The sequence below is a fragment of the Lolium perenne genome, chromosome 5 (genome assembly GCF_019359855.2).
Source record: "Lolium perenne isolate Kyuss_39 chromosome 5, Kyuss_2.0, whole genome shotgun sequence".
Classification (NCBI taxonomy): domain Eukaryota; kingdom Viridiplantae; phylum Streptophyta; class Magnoliopsida; order Poales; family Poaceae; genus Lolium; species Lolium perenne.
In genome coordinates, this window is record NC_067248.2 from 165474555 (window position 1) to 165492532 (window position 17978).

The following is a 17978-nucleotide window of genomic DNA, read 5'->3' on the forward strand; positions in this document are numbered from 1 at the left end:
GCAGGTTCGCTGACCATGGTGACGACTAGCAATACCATCTCGCAGGGATGCGGTAAACAGGGCTCCAAAGTAACGACTAGAAATGTATGAGGCGTTCATGAAGAAGGCTAACGAAAGGGGCCCAATATTTAAAGAAGACTAGATTTAGATGTGCGCCTTGGCGCACGATCCCGTGAAATTCGCAACGATGTACATTTTATATAACGATGATAAAATAAGTTAAAAAAATGGTAATAGGTTTCTCTGATTTTACAAAACAAAGTCTATAGGATCAAATTAGGATAATACACACGAAATCATGAGAACCGCCGGAAGAAGCAAGGAGCAGCGAAGGGTTCCATGAAGCTCGATGAAGGCCTCCCCGTCTTGCGTGGAAGAATTGACCTGACGAAGCAGCACCTGCAACAGCAGATGACAGTAAAATTAGGAGGTGAAGACTTAGTCGACAGCTACATCCGAATCAACGAATCACACCATCATTTTAAGCTAGTGACTTAGAGCATCTCCACTCGTCTCCCCACAGAGCCCCCCACGGCCACTTTTTTTTATCCGAACGGCGAAAAACGGCCCAGTCAGGCCCCCGGTTCCTCGTTTTGGTCCGGATTTGAGCCTATTTTCGTCCGGACTCCCCATGCCATCCTCGGTTTCCCGGGGGTCTCCCGGGGACTCCGGATGAAGCTAAACCAACCGCCCACGCCCACGTGTCTCCTCTTTCGTCCGGATTCCCCGAGCCATCCTCTTTTTCCCCGAGAAACGCCGCTTGGGGAGCACACGACTGGGAAACTCCCCACGCCAAATCTTCCTCCAATCCGGACGAAAATTTCGCCGGATTTGGGCGTGGGGAGCGCCAACGAGTGGGGATGCTCTTATAATAGTCAGCTACTACTATTTTTGAAAACTGAAGCCACAACTTCTTGGATGCTGGTTTGAAGATATCGGAGTTAAATTTAGCTGTTTACTCTGCGTCCTTGAACATGCATGCAATGAAAGCTCCCGGAGTATTAACAAATCAAAATATCATTCTTCAAATGCAACACATGTCTGCCCAAAGCTACTGGATTAACATTCCGCTTTTAGAGGCAACCGTGATTTCAACTTTATAAGACATTGCATTTGCATTGGTCATGAAGCATTGACCTTACTGAAACGAAAAGGCATAGTAACAACCAGAGAGTTCACCTGTATGCAGTCTAGTCCAGCACTCGTAGGAGGGGCTGCCATGTCATTATTCGTCGCCATCCTACAAACAACAAAGAGCTCAAAATTTCTTGTGAACCAAAGAAAAGGCAGTCTGGTTTGGGCCACGTCATTGCAAAGCAGGTCATTACAGAGAAATAATAGTTTACGCAAGTCCATATAAATCGACCTTATTAATCAACATATTTCTTATGGAAATGGTTTGTTCGATGATAAGAATGAAACACAATTATTTACTACTGTTTTGTGTATAGGATCATCGAGATGCTAGACAACTTTGCACTGCTTGATAATACTTGATCACTATTCTCACATAGTACAGTATAGTTCCTTGAACTGCAACATCCCTTGCAGCAAAGGCCATAGACATTGGCAGCATCTAAAATTGTTGAAACATCACTTACAACGACGTCAATAGACACAAAAACCTAATCTAGTTTCGTATCATTTTATTCAGAGCAAGACTGAAAAAAGGAAAATTATTCAAAACTCACTTAACAGTAGAAGTGGTTGCAACAGTGAGTATCACATATATTTCGCTTAAATGAGTTAAATAAGTGTATATATAAATAGATTAGCTTAAGAAAGAATAGTAATAATGTATTTTTTCACTATGATGTATCTGTCATAGTATTTCAGTAACGAACAATTTGAAAAATCTGATATTCAATATGTGAGATGTCTATGCAAAAAGTATGTAACCTGTGAGCACAGAGCTAATCCTTTTTGTTCTTGGTCTCTGCACCCAACATCCAACATAGCTTTCTTCACCGAGGACTTAAGCCTGGAACCATCACTATAAGGCAACATTAGAACACACAGAAATACACACGTGTATATGACCATAACCCTTAATTTTTTTCTAAGGAAGAACAAATATTACCTCTTTTCTGTTCCCACTTTAGCATGCGTGTTTCTAATGGATTCACAGGGACATTTCAATGACCTGCACCTGCAGTTTAACAAGCCAATGAAGAGGAAATCCTGGAGTACCAATGATTGCAGAAAAGAAACAGGCTATGTGTGAACTATGTAGTTAAATGAGACATCCCTGGAGAACATTCAATACAATGTCATAATAATAATGGTTAGAAAGAGGAGTCTCACTCAGTAAGCATCAGCATAAACATGAGCCAATTATACTTCCAAGGTTGGGTTTGGATGGAACTGTACTTGGTAATTTCAAGAGCAACAACAGAGATGCCATACTGGTGCAGATGCCAACAGTATGGGGTATCAATAATCAAAAGTAGACAAAATTTTCAGTTTGAAGTTGTTACAGTCTGAACAAAACAGTTGCGCATACCAAGGAACCCCTAGGAATTTCACTTGTCATCGATCTGCAATTTCATCGAAATATCTAGTCCCTATGGAATACTACAAGTCAATTACATTTGCATCAATGTTAGAAAAATAGAATCTTGGTAAGGAATGTACGAAATCTTTAAAGGAAGAACTAATCTTGCTAAAGATTATTACCTAGACATATCAATATATAATTACTAAATAATAGTATGAGTAGTTTGGTAAAGCTACATCAATTCAAATTCGACCAAACACCGGATCAGTACTTTATGGGAATGCACTATTGTTTCGATGCAGCAATGGCCTACAACACCAGAGGAAGTACAAAATATAGACATCTGCCGAAAAATAATACAGTATCTAAAAATTCGCAATTAATAAGCTTCCCATGAAATTTACATATTACTACTTTATCTAATAATAAGCACCCGTAAAATTGAAACTGCAGGTTGTCACAATTCATATAACAACTATATGCTCATTAGTTGTTAGGCAGAAACTTGTGTGAATTAGAAACAACAGGAAAGGAAATAACGTATTATGTTCTAGTGAATCCCCTCCGATCCTTTTCCTTGTACTCAATTAATTTATGGAACAGGAGAAGCACTTCTCTCTCCTCAGTCAGTCGTCTTCCTCGTGGCACCACTCCACCGGGCAGCGCAGCGGCAGGATGCTCGCGGTTCATCGATGACTAGGCCATCCACACCGCCCCCTTCACCTTTAAAAACCTTCCCCGTGACCTAGCTCTCCTTTTCCTCTCTTCCCCGGACCTCTGCAAACCCCAAATCGCCCAAGCTGCCATTCACGCCATTGCCGCAAGTGAGCATCCTACAGGAAAGGTCAGAGGAACCTGCCTGAATCATTTTTGTTGCCCATGCTTCTCTGATCCTCAGGGACCTCATTTCCTACTCCATCTCGTAGTAACCGAGGAGATCAGGCATCATCTTCTCCAACTCCGACAGCACTCCGGTGACGTTTCCGACAGTTCCAGTGAGCTTTGTGTCATACCAGTGTGTCCTTTAGCTCCTCTGTACCCTGGTGCATCTTTTTGATGTGCGAGTTGCTCCAGGTGGTCACCCACGTCGACCTGCCTCCGTGAGCTGAATGCCACCGTCAACCTGCTGCCAACGACGTCGACCACAGGAGCCTCTTCCTCCTTGCCCAACCATTCCATTGAGTTGACCTGATAAAGAATCACTTCAACATAATCAAGCAGCCAGCAGTGCAAAAGAATCAATCTTGGCCACGAAGAATAAAGGTATTTACTGTGGAGCAACATACTTTCAGTAGAGAATCGCTTGCTTTCAATACCTCATTGTCATGGACAGATAAGTTATACGCTTTCCTTGACTGAATATTGAAAGGAAGAGAATAAATATTCAGAATTGAGCGTTGCTCATAAAGAATTCCTTAACTCACGGATGGCACCTCCTTGACTCGTCCATACAAGGTATGTACATTAAAAAGCTAGGCTTGAAGCCATGGTTAAAAAGTATGTACACTAAAAAGCTAGGCTTGAAGCCATGGTTAAAAAGTAAACAAACTGTAAGAAATAAATGGGAGGAAATTAAGATGAGATCGACTCTAATATTTATATGATTAAAGAGAAGGCACCAGTAAAACAATTAGGCTGAGCTTATGTTTCTAGAAATCTTGCTATAACAACGAAAGCAGAACAGAGAAAAAGAAATGCACATGCTTCATCTATATGGAATGGCAACTGTATGCATGTAGCAGCAAGAAAGGAATTGATATTTATGGGACAGTTCCTTGCAATAACTCGCACCTTATTTCCACAAATAATATATTGACTCTTGTGGCGGTACCAATGAGCTGCTCAACCTAATTTCCACAAAGAATAAATTCAGCTTCATCAGTACCGTCTGTTGCTATAAGACCACTTTTAAGCTAGTGCACCGTAGACCAATATTTTCAATACCTTAATGATAATTTCTTTATGACATGTAAGCAAAGGAAAGCAGAATAGATACAGCAACTACACTGCATTAAACAACCATAGATGAAGGAAGGTTCATACATACGTAGTCATTTCTTGTAGTAGTCTATTTCCTGAATGAAGGTAAATAATATGATCTGGGAATCACTGCAGGTAAGAGAATGAACAGTCAGTAAGCATAGGGGATACCCATCAGGATTAAAACATAGCACTTGTGAAGTAAATTGGAAAAAGAATTCAATTTAAATATATTATAATTTCAGATAACTGAGATGGATTAAAATAGTAGAACTGAAAATCTTCGAAAGAGAAGCACAACTCTGAACCACCATACAGAGATAAGAAAGAGAAAAGTGAAGGAAACAATTATAAAGCAAGAAAGAAGAAAGAAGAAAAGTTTGACGGCAGCTTATCAGAAAATGCAAGGAAATGACCAAGGTACAGAGAAAATGAAGTTGTTTCCTGGTTCGATAGTAAAGATCTCTGCATGATAGTTAAATGCCGGCTGCAGACTCAATAATTTCACATTAGTAGGTCCCTATGGATAGGAACTGACCATGAAACGGAATGGTTGCCTGGTTGGAGAAATACTCAGCAGGCTTATGGAAAATATATTGTCATTAAGCTCTATTGGTGAGAGTAAGTATGTCCTATTTAATCGGTCCTTTCTATAGTCAAACTTTCGGCATACTATGAGTCAGTATGCTATCTATTAACACAAGAACACTCATTCATTTCTGTTACATCAGATCATTGTCTACAATTCTTGGATGCAAGTCAGCAGAGAAATTCACAACATATATTAATAGTCACGTCCTCTCAAGTGAAAATTCATCACAAAACAGAAAAATAAAATATTACTCTTTTCTCTGAAAAAAACATCATGGCAATAAACCAACTAAATCAATACCAAGATGTTGTATATTCTCTCATGTAACCAGCTTCACATATGTTTATTCAACAGTCTTGGCCAGATGGATGGAAGTTTAACAGTTAGATTTGCATTTATAAGCTATTGTAACTGAAAAAAGGCAAGCAACCCAAATTGCAATCGATTGTATCAGTGCCCAATAGAACAATAGCACACCTCGGGCATGGCCAAAAAAGACAAGAGAGCTTACCACTTAATCTTACAACACAAAAAAAGTGAAAGATTTGTTACAGTGAGAAATCAAGGACCAAAAAATAAACAGATCTCTCAGTAATACAGGTTTAGAAAATAAAATTGGTAAGGAAAAGTGATCAAATCTGTAATATAAGTTTGGAAAATCAAACAATATTTTGGTGATCACTTGATCCTCCTACCCAAAGCTACTCTGTCCATTTCTCAAGGCAGATAAGAAAAAGCGAAACTATGAGGATATATAACACCATATAACCAAACTATTTAGGTTTTTATAGTTCAATTTTAGGAAAAAAGAAGGAACATATTGCTCAGAGGAAATCGGGAGAAAAGTGAGGCACTTGGCATACCAGCACAAAGCCCAGTCCGATGCGGTAACACCACCAATAACTCAACATGACAACAATGAACAATGTCTCCATATATTTGAAGAAAACACACTACTGACGGCTGAATCACACTGGTATACAAACATCATATATAGTAGACAAGTAGATAAAAAAATTACCTTAATTTTTTTTAATTGTTGCACTCTTAGCAGGGGCTGAGAAGGGAACATCCTAGACGGTGTCACACAAGCATGGTTAAACTTCTCAGTTGCAAGCCAGATTACATGTCACTATAGTTTGATATATCAAGGTCTTCTGCATACTGCATTTTATTGATTCATTTCCGTCGAATGTCAAAGACATAAGTCACGTAACATAACCAAACTCCATCAAATAAATCAGCAATAACCGAAACAAAGATCAGAAAGGATGGTCCAAACAGAACCCTGAAACTTGCCTCAGGTGATATACACACAACAATTGCGATCATGCACCTTGAAAAAATAAAGTACACACAACAGCTAGTGCTTACACAATGAAGACAGTAACATCAGCCGTAATAATAGTTGCACCATGTAGTATATTAATTAATGAATGAAAAGAAAATAAATCAGCAAACTAAACCACAAATAATCAAGTGTTGAGACAGCTGGAGCCCAACTGTTCCTCATGGATAAGAACATAACCTGATGGTAACACCTAGCATTTCTCCATATCCACAATGACAAATTATCCAACCTATGGTGAAGGTTAGGCCTTTGAACTGGTAATGGCTTATAAAACACTATATTGAACAACTATAGAAATCGAACTTCATTACCAGTAAATGAAGAATAAACAACTATCTATTTTATTTTCTATACAAAAAAGAAGTACCAGGTAATGAAGAGAAGCAAAAGAACACAACATAGCCTATACATCGAGCACCCGAGGGCCTGAAGTATAGCATCATGTGTGAGGTTAATATGAGGAGACAACACAAAAAGCCCCATGAGATGGCTCCAATAATGTCACGCCTACAGAGTTCAGAAAGCAAAGCCATGTTCAGATCATAAAAGAAGCAAACCTATCATGATAGAGGACTGGTAAACAGGGAGGAAATAATTTTTCGGATTAATATAAGAAAATACATCTGACCTGTTGCACGATTTATCTTAAGAAAACTACCGAGTTCAAAACTGAGGCATGAAACTCGTGGTAACAAGCTAAACTGGTCTACCAGCATGGTTCAACTTTTCATTCCAGAAATATGAAGCAAGTAATTTGCCAGAAAAATCACGTAAGAGCTAAGAGACAATAATATCACCATCTACTTAGTTTGCTAATCAAAACAACAATAACATCAGATTAAAACATTTACCCGACGGTATTCTGGCTGACCAAACTAAAAGTAACCAAACACTAAGAAGATGGACCCCAAAATAAACCGCGAGCTACATATTTCTACCTACCTTTTACCAAAAGAAAATATTTCAAATGCCCTTAGATGCTACCGAAGCTGCTGCAACCCTAATTATATCTAAATGTACTCAACAGCAGACCAAAATAAAAATAGCACGATATCTCAAACATGTGCATTGACTCTATAATGATATAGGTGTATTGACTGCTTCTTTATCACCTAATCAGGTCCTGGATAAGATAGTAGATAATATACCTGAATGGGAACCTCTATTTTTTCTAGAACTTGTTGTTGATTGCCTTCCCTAAACATGTAAGGAATCTGCAACTTGGTTGGTATACACTACAATTCAGATTTCCAAGTAGATCTAGCTGCAAAAGACAATGTAGTTGTGTCAGCAACATAACTCAGTATGACAAAATTTATTCAGAAAAGTGAGATAGATTGATCCAATGCAAATAACATATATAGAAGGCTCTAGTGAATAACATCCTAATCCTTCGATAGAGAAAACAACACCTTGGCTTGCTGACCTCGTCTATCTCTGCAGTGGCAGCCAACGTGTCGCCCCCAAGTTGGTGGCACCATCTGCTCCTCTTGCTGCGCGTTGAGGAGGAGGGAGAGAACATCGGTCTGCCGCTTCTCTGCGTACTCCTCCACGTCGAGCTCCGGCTCTCCAGCCATGGTGCAGCTCCTGCCCTCCGCCTCTCTCTCCATGGTACATCCATGGAGAAAACCGAGAGACAGGGTAGAGGAGGAGAAAGGGACCGGAGCAGGTGGGGATTGGGGGAGAGATGGATGCAGGTGAAGCGGCGGCTGGACGGGGAGATGAGGAGGGCGGCGGCTGGCTTGGGGGAGGAGAAGCGGGAGCTGATTGGGGGAGACGCGAGAGGGGAGCTAGGGTTTGACCACGGGCTGCTGCGCTGCTCATTTTATACCACGCAGTGAAAGCAAATGCACGGTCCAAATTCCTTGTAGAGAAGATCCAACGGTTCAGAAGCTATAATCGCTGTGAGACCCCCTATGGGGGGCATCATATATACCTTCAGACTAGATTTAGATGTGCGCCTTGGCGCACGACCCCGTGAAGGTCAAGGTAAATTTTATTTTTTATAAGAGCGATAAAAATGAACCACCAATATAATAATATATTTGTTAGATTTTACAAAACAATGTCAATGGGATGAAATTATGATAAAGTACATGAAAATACAAACGAAGCAAACGGCTACATACAATTAGGGAAACATGTTGATGAACCTTTTACAAAACAATGTCAATGGGATAAAATTATGATAAACCTTTTATAACAATGTATCAAAAATTTATAAAATGTTTTTTATGCCAGAAAAAAAGATAAACAATCATTGATTTAATTTTACTGCATTTTTTTTACAGATTGGGCATCCAAAATTTTGGGCTTGCTGCCCAAACCTCGCATTCCTTTGCCATGTTTCCCAAATTTTGAAGTGATAAAATGATTCAGCAACCACTAAATTGACATGCATGGAAATCTATTATGAGAAAGCGTTAAGTCAAGATTACACAGGACTAAGCCACAAATATTAGAGCACGAAGGAATGATAATTTAGCAGAATCCGACAAACATGCAAAGAAACCATAAATAATCAAACAAGTGTGAGAACTTGTCAATTATTAGTTACTCTTCCGTGCAGCTTTCATGGTCTTGAATAGCTGACATGGTAAAAAGAAAACAACACACACGGCACACATGACATGGTGGTAACACAAAATACTTTGCATGTGAACCCAAATATGAGGAAGGTTAGAGTGGTGAGAGCTAACAAAGTTGAACTTTCTTATATTGTAGTGATGTTGTGAACATTGGTGTGAACAAATGGCACTTTGGTGTACATGGGCTGCTACCTGCTAATGATGCCATGGGCTATAGTCCTATGCTGGTGGGCTTTTTAGCATTGTGGACTAACTTTTTATTATACAATATAAACAGGGAATCGGCATGTCGTCTCTCTGGATCCCCTTTCTCACTCCACTCCCTGGAGCTTGGAGCTCAGCTCTATCACCATCAATTGATGGCGTCCTCGATGCCTGCCGACGCCCGCAGGACGACCTGATCCGGTAAACGTCACCCCTCCAAATTGTGTTTCAGCTATTTTTCTCAGCGCACCAATCGTTGTCGCCTCTGCTGATACTGTGACCACCAATCAATACTGGTGACTACAGTCGGAGCCTAGCCTTCCGCTTGACAGCTCGACGATTGAAGACACCGCAGTGAGCTTCTCTGCCCTTGCTTGAACGAGGTGGGCATCATCGATTGGTGGTTCTGGCCTGCCAGACCTGCGACCCTGACTGCAGGTTGGACAGTCGCCACCGCCATCAAGGCTATTGACATGCACTGCCACGGGAGGCAAGCGCCATGGCGTCGAAGGTCATAGACACCTTGAGAAGAGACATATGCTCATCCTCGTTTCTACTGCTGTGACCAAGGAGCTGTTGTACAATAGGTAAAATCCACTAACTGAAATTCTCAGTAATCATTAATCAGATGATTAATAGCTAACTGAAATGTTGTATGTGTACAAGAGTGTGGTATCATACATTGATCACCAATTTATAATATTTAAAAGCTGAAGAGATAGCATTTTTATGCATGATTGAAGAGAACAGAATTAAAGCAGATTTTTTTATCAATGAGAGGAAGAACATAACAAAGAAAAGTAAATCTGAAGAAAATAGAAGCAAGTACCCAAGAAGTCAAAATTGGTACAATGAAAATTGTGCTCACCTGGCTCTAATGCTTGTTAGTTTTTCTTTCTCCTGCTAGTTTGAGGATCATTAGAAATCTTAACACTGCAAAAGAAAAAAGGGATGCATTATTTTTGGATGTTAATGAACTATATTAGAAAGCAATGGTTACCAGTTCTAATGCGCAATTATTAGAAAGCAGTGGTTGCTAATTCTAATTTAGAGTAAGCAACTAAGCATTTATACAATAGCACTCTTTGAAATAAGAATAACACCTAAGTTTTGACACTACTAAATATTGTTCCAGAGTAGAAGGCCAAACATGTGTTCAGCTGCTGGAGTAGGTACCTACACATGTGTTTGGCTCTTTCCGGTAGTCTCATTGTAGATAGTACGTACTATACATCTCAGTAGTATCCAAAAAAGGATAAGAACCCACCCAGATTTAGTGCATCCAATGAAGATCCCTATCGCTACAGGTTTGACATGGTTCAAAGTGAGTCCAAAACCTTCAAAACAAAACAAAAATCAAGAGCTGATACTTACCCTCGAACAGACCACATGGTTATGATACAACATATCCTCAGGTGTAAAATTGTGACTTCCATCACACAGTTAGGTACCTAGGCATAATAAGTTTTTGTGATAGTTAGTCAACAAACCAATCAGTATGTATCTATCGTTTATTCATAAATAGAGGGCAATATTGAATCATAAACCACTTACCTAGGCAACAAATAAACTCAAGTAACTGTATCTCCAGACTCCAGGTATGTCAACTGAAGATTTTGCTAAATAGTAAGAATCTGCATTCTTAACCAAGAAATCATTAAAACAACAAAGAGACGAGACTATACATTGATGCACATAATCTTAACGGAATCTTCAGGTACTGAATTAGTTCATAAAGATTAAATAGACAGACTCTTGCCATGAGCTGCTGAATAAAGTGTGCAACCCAGAATCAGAGACGTTCATATTTTTTACATGAATCAAGTAGTTCAAAATGCAATACAGGCACTTCAGTTTATAGTATGCAATAAAAAGAAGATAATGTAGGTGATGGTTAAAATACAGTTCTGGTACCCAAGAATATAAATAAAAAGAAAATTACAAGTGAAAGAAGTATATTTGCAGAGTAGATGATTGAATGTTGTTCCAGGAAAAATCAAGTTGTTCATGGTGAAACATTTGTAAAGCCAACACAATCAGCTCAACATGAATCATGTCACATCAATGAAAAAGAAGCAGTTTCAAAAATCCTAAATCTGTGTCTTATCTAAACACTAAAGCTCATAATTAGTAACTCGCATCCCAGATTTTATACATTTTAGTGGATTAACCATGACTGGGCACAAGCTGTTTGGAACCAAGATAAAAAAAAGTACCTTAACACATGACCTGAGCAGCCTTGGTGCACGACCCCGTCGTCCACACCCCTTCACGCTCATGAAAGTTGTGTAAAATGCTATATTAAACAGCCATCCTTATTTTTACTTAATATACAGAAGAATTGACAGCAGATGAAGAGGAGTTTAAAGAACACATCATCATGACATCATGTCATGTATAGTAAAACCAAACAGCAAAATAAAGAAATACACTACTTATAAGTGCCGAAAGTAGGTAAATATGTACAAATACATGGTTCTGGGATAACATTAGTCAAACACAGGGAGGGGTCCCACCTGGGTGCACAAGAACATTGTTCCATTATTACACATCATCTAAGATGAAACATCAAATACAAGCTGACACTATAATCTACCCATAACACAAAATTAGAAGTAGTTAGCATAGGAGGAAGCTCTTAGTACTATAGGAAGTAAGTCCGAGTTGTAGACCTCAAGAGTACCAACAGACTGAATCATCTTTATCTGACCCATAGTAACCAAGGAATTTCTAGTCTTCAAAATGTTAGTTGACTCAAACATATGTTGATTAAGATTAGTAGCCAAAGCCGTAACGTGAAGGAGGGATGGCATTGTGCATGTCATGCACGGCGCTAAGTTATGATTGAGGCCCTCCAAAACTATGTCAAAAAGGAAAAAAAAAAACATCAAGCATATAAACATGTCAAGGAAGCAAGTTAAATCTCAAGCTACTGATATGCCAGAGCAAGTATAGGCATGCTAGAACTAAAGAAACGGAAAAAGTAAGATCTAAATGTATAAAGAGTACCATTTTCCAATAGTAGGGATCAAGTCAACCAACGGTCCAGGTTGATGTGTTGTAAGGCTGTAACAAATGGGGAACAATATCTGAAAGGTCCACAAAAGATGTATGCAAAGCAATGATGAAAATACAGTTTAAAGTGGCTTGCATAATCATATAGGAAAATAAGAATTGATTTCTAGCAGTAAAGGGTGTCAACAAAAACAAAGCAAATAAGTGTCAGTTATCATCTTACACCTAAAATAGGCTTAATTATAGAACTATTCATTTAAACCATGAGATTTTATCATGTGACACAAAATATGAAACTGTAAAACCAATATGAATGGTCTTTGAAGGCATCATTTTTACCGATGGACACCTGCTAGGTATTTCCGTTTGCAAACACCTTGAAGCTCGATAAAATGGCCGGACGTACCTCTACTATAATGATGATATAGCACTCACAGGCACAACGCAATTAAGATGGATACAAAAATTCCAATGATCATGTCCCCAATGATGAGCCTAGACGAAGAGAATATGCTTGTGCTTGACACCTAAACCTATATATTGTGAACCAAGTGAAGCCCTCACATTATGTCTAGTGGTATTTTAAGTGCCAAAATCCCATGGAAGATAACCATCTCGTAACTGAATATGAAACGTGAGGAAAATAGAGCTGAAGCTTCCATCCAAATAGAGCACATACCATAACTAATCAATTATCAACTCATTTCTTGTAGTGACCATATTTTTCTGAAAAGCCACTCAAATAGTAATATGAGGCCATTACAGGGTAGAGTTATTACCAATCTGTAGCAAAGAAAAAGCTTTAACTACATGATGAATTTGAACTAAAACCTGCAGCAGTGGGCACTCAAATAGGAAATCAAAACTGCAACAGTGGAAAATCGAACAATAGTAATATGATACGATAGTACGACCATTGATTTTTAGCGAGCTGATGTCATGCCAATGACAAAATTGCAGGAACCTGGTGTCTAGCATCCCCAAAAAATATTTGGATTGCTAACCCTCACAAGTTTTAATTTGACCGAAAGAATTACCAAACGATTAGTTTGTAGGTAGAACAACTGGCAGCCATCACAGGACCTTCATATACTTAACTAATATCTAGATCAAACAAATTGCAGGGGCACCCCAAAACTCAGTAAAACAAGAAAATTAGATTGTAACCTCAAGAGCAATAGATTGAAGCAAGAAAATCATACTTGTCTCCCTTTTATGCTTCTGCCATAAAGGCTATGGAACATCAGATGCTACTGGAATATGTCAAAATGACACCAACTCTGCTGCCAGTCCATCGCCCCCTCATGGTAGCGCCACTATTTTCAGTTACGGAAGCTCTACCTCTCTTCTCTGTCGGTGGACACGACACCGAGAACTCCCACTGCATCGACGACCACTCGGCTGGCGGTCATGACGCGACGACACTGAGTCTTCACCACCATACTGAGCTGCAAGGAAAATTAAACTCAGACAGAGAGAGAGATAGAGAGAGAGAGAGGAATATGGGATCTTGTAATCAACCGCACATGAAGCTTATCAATGAGAGGACGGAGATGATGCGAACGTGTATGGAGCGGTTGTCTCAACCGCTGAAAGATGCAGCAAGCCGTCACTGGTGTACCAACCTCAGGTACGGCAGCGGCCGTGCCCCTTTAGCATACTGCCATGGAGAAGATGTAAGAACACATGTATCAGACACAAATAGCTTGTTACTTACATAAAAATGAAATTGAGTAAATCTGTATAAAATAAAATAGTGCTTAGGGAACTACCTGAACCTGATTCAGGAAATATGTAGTCGTCGATTAAATTACCATCGAACCTGACCCGATATGGTAGAATAATCATGTTGTATTTCATCAAGAAGCATCCTCAGGTCGCCCTCTCGCGTGGTACATCAGCGAGCGTGCTCCTCTAGCATACTGCAGAGGAGAAGATGTAAGAGCACAGTAGCTACCAATAAGGGTGAGAACATACCAGGTTAACACCATTGAGGTACTGCAGGAACTATCGATTAGAATTTGCACAACCCAATAAACAGAAACTGGAAGAAAATCTCAGAAACATGAAGAGAAAGATCCCTAGCTTGCACTATGGTTCATATCTGAAATAGTTTTAGCCATTACCTGCTGTATTTGGGCACAATCTTCTGTACAACTTTATCTTCTTCTTTCATAACACAGCTGAACCAAAAATATTGAGAGAAATGCAACCCTGCACCATTAAATCAATAGGTGTACGTAAGAACATATATGATTTCACAGAAAATAGGTACTATGGTAGGTATTCTTCATCTTGGCACACCAAACTACAACTAATAGCCTGCTATTTCAGATCCAAACACACAACAGAAAAGAGATCTAGAAGAGAGCATACATAACCTTGAGATAAGGAGGAAGGGAAGGAGAGGTTGGAGATTCCGTGCAGGAGGATGTCGGCTGGATGCCCTTCAGAACAGCAAGATGCCGCCGCTGCCTGTGGCCGTTGAGTTGGGGACGCACCAGCAGAGGTCGTCCTCCTCACGCGCTGGGAGAGCGGAGATGGAGGAGACAGCGGGGATGGGGGGCACGAGGGGCGAGGTACCTACTGCCGGCTGCCATTGGAAGAAGATTGGGGGAGGATGAGCGGGAGGATTGGAGGAGGAGGCGCTGCAGGGGATTGTGGAGGAGGAGGGGGCGACGGGATTGGGAGCTGGCGGCGGCGGCGATGGGAGGGGCGCGAGGGGGAAGGGGAGGACGTGCGAGGCGGGTGAGAGCGGAGCGAACGGGCCGCGCGTGCTCGTTCCCTGACCCGTGGATAAAATGCGGAACCGAGCGAGGGCCTCGCTGCCCTGGATGAAATCGACGGCGAAAATCGCGCCACGTCAGCTCGATCTGACGGCCCAAAATCCAAACGCCTGTGAGAGCCCCTATGAGGGGCATCATATACACCTTTAGATGTACACATCACACACGGTTTTATTCAAGCACGCCCATTGACGCCTTAGGATAGGGCTAACCTTTCATTCACGATAGCATGCGGCTATCAGCACGGCTGTGTGTGATGTTTTAGGATGATAGGGCTTGCGTTTTGACAATGCAAAAAAAACTAGCTGTTGTCTTGGCCGATGTGCTACTCATTAAGCTTGCGGTTGTGCTATATATTTCTTTCCAAATCCATATCATTCACACTGATCTACCTTCCCCATTCAACTCCCACAAATTGTCTTATCTATAATCTATAATTTCTAAATAGGAGCAATCCACTAAAGTTAACTCTCTCAACATGCAAGCCATCCACCTCACCAAGCATACTTAACCAATCCTATCATGCCATGTCATCATGTTTTACCATAGTGACATGTCACCAGTTTAGTCTGTTTTTTCTTGTGATATCCATCTGATGGTCATGCGTTGTATACAACGCCTTCTACCTTCCGTCGGCAGCGCTACCCTGTATAACTTCAAAATTAATATCCACTAGTCGTTTGCACGACTGCTTGGTTCTCTACCAAAATTACTTCTGTCTGTAGCGACTTCTCTACCAAAATTACTTCTGTCTGTAGCGACAGATGGAGCCGAACGGTCCCCACTCGCTAGCCAAGTATTGGTGTTTATTACTCTCCATCCAGCACTCCTATTCCCTGCACTCTTCCTTACGTTAAGTTTTCCCTTCTCCATGGTGCAAGTTGGAGCTGGTCTCACCATGGCAATTTGGCAGCCATCAACTCCATCATAAACCATCGCTGTGCATTCTGAGTCCACGGCAAGCTCGACAGACTGGCATCCAAAAACTCTATGGTGATTACGTCCGATTTTTCTTTGTAGGGTTTGATGAACTTTCTTTTGCGCTCATTCTAGGCATTTTTTTAAAAAAAAATATAGGGTCCTGCTGGCGTGTGGGAGTTAGAAATCCCTGGGGTGTAATGGCGCCAGAAAAGTAGCTCCTTGTGACGGTAAAGCACACGTCCTTTGGGAACCCCAAGAGGAAGGTATGATGAGTACAACAGCGAGTTTTCCCTCAGTAAGAAACCAAGGTTTATCGAACCAGTAGGAGATGAAGGCCACGTGAAGGTTGTTGGTGAAGGAGTGTAGTGCGGCGCAACACCAGTGATTCCGGCGCCAACGTGAAACCTGCACAGCACAATCAAACTACTTTGCCCCAACTTAACAGTGAGGTTGTCAATCTCACCGGCTTGCTGAAAACAAAGAATTAACCGTATGGTGTGGATAATTATGTTTGTTTGCAGAAAACAAAAGAGAACAATGATTGCAGTAGGTTGTATTTCAGATGTAAAAGAATGGACCGGGGTCCACAGTTCACTAGTGGTGTCTCTCCAAATAAGATAAGTAGCATGTTGGGTGAACAAATTACAGTTGGGCAATTAACAAATAGAGAGGGCATAACAATGCACATACATATCATGATGACTACTATGAGATTTACTTAGGGCATTACGACAAAGAACATAGACCGCCATTCAGCATGCATCTATGCCTAAAAAGTCCACCTTCAGGTTAGCATCCGCACCCCTTCCAGTATTAAGTTGCAAACAACAGACAATTGCATTAAGTACTGTGCATAATGTAAACAATACAAATATCCTTAGACAAAGCATTGTTGTTTCATCCCTAGTGGCAACAGCACATCCACAACCTTAGGGGTTGCTGTCACTCCTCCAGATTCAATGGAGACATGAACCCACTATCTAGCATAAATACTCCCTCTTGGAGTCACAAGTATCAACTTGGCCAGAGCCTCTACTAGCAACGGAGAGCATGCAAGAACATAAATAACATATATGATAGATCAATAATCAACTTGACATAGTATTCCATATTCATCGGATCCCAACAAACACAACATGTAGCATTACAAATAGATGATCTTGATCATGATAGGCAGCTCACAAGATCTAAACATGATAGCACAAGAGGAGAAGACAACCATCTAGCTACTGCTATGGACCCTTAGTCCAAGGATGAACTACTCACGCATCAGTCCGGAGGCGGGCATGGTGATGTAGAGCCCTCCGGTGATGATTCCCCTCTCCGGCAGGGTGCCGGAGGCGATCTTCTGAACCCCCCGAGGTAGGGTTGACGGCGGTGGCGTCTCTGGAACTTTTCTCGTATCGTGGCTCTCGGTATTAGGGTTTTCGCGACGGAAGGAATAAATAGGCGAAGGGGCAGCTTCGGGGGGCGCCCGAGGGGCCCACCCCATAGGCTGGCGTGGCCAGGGGCCCCACCGCGCCGCCATGTGGGGTGGCCGCCTCGTGGCCCCTCTTCGTCTCTCCTTCGGTGTTCTGGAACACTCCGTGGAAAATAAGACCGTGGGCTTTTGTTTCGTCCAATTCCGGGAATATTCGTAAACTAACTTTTCTGAAATCAAAAACAGCAGAAAACAGGAACTGACACTGCGGCATCTTGTTAATAGGTTAGTCCCGAAAAGTGCATAAAAACATTATAAAGTATGACTAAAACATGTTGGTATTGTCATAAAACTAGCATGGAACATAACAAATTATAGATACGTTGGAGACGTATCAGGTCCCAACAACTTTGCGTATTTTTTTTACCTACAGCGCACAAGATAAACCATATCGCCGTCCAGATATCATGCTCCTAAATCAAACTATTGGCAACCTTTTTTTATCAGTAGTCAAATGCGTCTTACAAGTAATTGTTGGTTTAATATCGATGTGAATGTGTTGATGCTATGTATTCATAGTCAAACATACAAACACCATAGGTTCTACTACTTTTGCATACATAA

At 40.8% G+C, this 17978-nt stretch overlaps 3 long non-coding RNA genes across 18 annotated transcripts; all 3 read right to left on the reverse strand.

Annotated features, from left to right (window-relative positions):
* Nucleotides 1-223: 223 nt before the first annotated feature.
* On the reverse strand, nt 224-6310 carry LOC127300508 (uncharacterized). 16 transcript variants are annotated; one of them, XR_007851339.2, is made up of 8 exons: nt 6091-6310; nt 4545-4606; nt 4289-4344; nt 3814-3852; nt 2081-3685; nt 1900-1993; nt 1180-1240; nt 224-399 (listed from the first exon to the last, which is right to left on the reverse strand). It is a non-coding gene; the product is annotated as an uncharacterized lncRNA (long non-coding RNA). The 16 variants fall into 16 exon arrangements; XR_007851334.2 differs by having other exon boundaries at nt 3784-3852; XR_011745222.1 differs by lacking the exon at nt 4289-4344.
* Nucleotides 6311-6451: 141 nt separating this feature from the next.
* On the reverse strand, nt 6452-8204 carry LOC127300510 (uncharacterized). The gene is made up of 3 exons (XR_007851345.2): nt 7847-8204; nt 7569-7684; nt 6452-6927 (listed from the first exon to the last, which is right to left on the reverse strand). It is a non-coding gene; the product is annotated as an uncharacterized lncRNA (long non-coding RNA).
* Nucleotides 8205-11530: 3326 nt separating this feature from the next.
* Nucleotides 11531-14459, reverse strand: LOC127300511 (uncharacterized). The gene is made up of 4 exons (XR_007851347.2): nt 14354-14459; nt 14000-14149; nt 13754-13887; nt 11531-13675 (listed from the first exon to the last, which is right to left on the reverse strand). It is a non-coding gene; the product is annotated as an uncharacterized lncRNA (long non-coding RNA).
* Between the last annotated feature and the right edge of the window lie 3519 nt (nt 14460-17978).